Source organism: Triticum dicoccoides, chromosome 5A (assembly GCF_002162155.2).
Source record: "Triticum dicoccoides isolate Atlit2015 ecotype Zavitan chromosome 5A, WEW_v2.0, whole genome shotgun sequence".
Lineage (NCBI taxonomy): Eukaryota > Viridiplantae > Streptophyta > Magnoliopsida > Poales > Poaceae > Triticum > Triticum dicoccoides.
The window spans coordinates 302464271-302466798 of record NC_041388.1 but is presented as its reverse complement, the minus strand read 5'-3'; positions in this window follow the sequence as shown (position 1 = coordinate 302466798).

Here is a 2528-nt window from a genome sequence, read left to right as displayed (position 1 = left end):
TTTCAAATGCTTTTGTTCCGTTTTAATGTTCCTTTTTTTCTTTTTTCTGTTCCTTTTTCTTCTTCTTTTTCTTTTGCAATGTGCAAACCTCTTTAGTTTTATTTTTTAAAACAAATCAATGAGCTTTTTTTTAAAGTCGTTGAACTTTATTCAAAATCGATGAGCCTTTTTTTCTAAATTGATGAACCTTTTTCAAAATGATTGAATTTTTCAAAGTTGATGATTTTTCCTTCTTGAAAATCGATGGACTTTTTAAAAAATTGTTAAACTTTTTTGCAAAATCGTTGAACTTTTTTTAAAATTTGTCAACTTTTTAAATTTTTTAACTTTTTTCAAATCTATGATTTTTTCCAAAATCCGTCATTTTTTAATTGATGGTATTTTTAATTTGTGAACATTTTGCAAATCTACTAAAATTTTCAAATCCATGAACTTTTCCAAAAAGATGAACTATTTTTTAATGTTAATGGTCAACCTTTTGTCTAGGTCAACCATAAAGAAGTTTTTTCGGTCAAACCACAAAGAAGCGATCAGGCGTATGCTCTTGACGAATGACAACTGATCACTCATGTAGTTGGGCCGGACCATGAAAGATGGTGTGTGAGCGCTGCATCCGCTAACTAGTGCAGCAAGTGGTGACTAGGCGCACCCGCTCTACAGGGAGTAGCGTCACACAAACTGGCGCACACACCCCTCTGTCCTGGGTCTGGTCCATTTTTCTTTTCTTTTTTAACCTTCAAAAAAAGATACACGAAGTAGGATTCAAATTATGGACCTCTTGGATTACTTCACCAACTTTAACCAATTAGGACAACTAACTTGTTGTGTCTAATTACTTTTTTTTTATTCTTTTTGTTGTGCATCTTCTTGGTCTGTTATTTTTTTCTTTTGTTTGGCCTTTTTTCAGTTTTATTCTTTCTATTTTTATTTGTTTCTTCTTCTCTTTCATTTTCTTAAATTCATGATTTTTTTTTCAAATTGATGAATTTATTTTAAGGATGTTGAGAAAAAAAGGCTCTTAGGCGGAGCCTTCTGGCCTATCAGACACCCTTTGTCGAACATGGTCTAATTTTGGACATCCTTCAACTGACATCAACTTTGGAATGTGGACATTTCCCATGGTAGGCATCAGTGCCAAGTCTGAATGATTTTTGACACCGTATGCAAGTTGCGACACGTCCGGTCATTTATCGGTCTCTTTCACCGAAAAACTTTAGAAAATACAAAACATGTCGAAAATCCAAACAACTTGGTATGGTGCCTTGAATTGGTCATACATGACCATGAAAAAAAATTGGGGCCATTTCAAGGATGTCAAGAAACAACGTGCTCAGACCCCCGTCGCCCTTACTCTTCTCGATGGCGAGCTTTGGATCCGACAGCGAGACAGTCGATCTTGGCCGTCAACTCTCTCGTGGCCGCATGCAGAGTTGAGCCGCTTCGAACTACTCATTCCATCGCCGACACGGCTGCCGAAGGAGTGGCACATCACCGCCAATGGATACGCGAAATTGGGGCCCGACACAACATTGGAGCAGCTCTGGTCCCACACAAAAATGAATAAATTCTGACAACAAACATGTTCCGCATGCCAGGCCTGTATTTTAGGGTTTTTTCATATGGAAAACCATAGAAAATGCATAGAATGCCATAAATGAATGAAACTTGCCATGCATGTTGGCCATGGTGATGCCATAATGTGGGAAAATTTTGGGTACATTTGGTGTAGGTGAAAAAAGTGCTTCAAGACTTGCACTATCGGCAGACCCGAACGGTCACGGTCGAACAAGGTGTATTTGTTGCCATGCACGAAATGACATCAAATGGTAGTTTCCCATGCAAAAATTGAATGAATTCGGACACCAAACGCACATTGCGTCATGTCTACCCTGTGTTTTAGGGGTTTTCACGCCTGCCCCGTGTTTTAGGGCTTGCTCTAGCATCTAGTTGGTGGAGCTCTAGTATATAAAGAAGACTAGGAGGGTGCTGGTCAAGAGGAAATGCATCAACCATGGCATGCATTGAATGAGTAAAATGAAAACGTAATAAAATGCCAGAACCGACGGGTGCCTGAGTTGGTCGGGTTACTCGATGCTAGAACCAATAAAAGTTTGAAATTCTAATTTTGTTCACTTTCCAAATAAAATTATCATGTTAAAAAAGTTTTCCATATTGAAGAAAAATGTTCACCATGCATTGGAAAAAATATTCACTATGTATAAGAACATGTTCATCGTGTATATTCACTGTCCTCCGGGGTTTTCTCTCTCCCACCGGTCATCTTGATCGACAGTTTTTTTATATTTTCCGATCAAATCTTGATCGGTTTGCGTCGCCCATCGCCACCGCCAACACCATGCGCCTCTAGTTCAACACCTACGCAATCGGCCGGCTTCTTCACCGACCCGGCCCCGCGCGTCTGCCCGCCGGTCGCCCTGACCCTGCGGCCTTGCACATCGTCCGCGCGTCTGCCCGCCCGTCGCCCCGACCCGACGGCCTCGCGCGTCGTCCGCGCGTCTGCCCGCCCG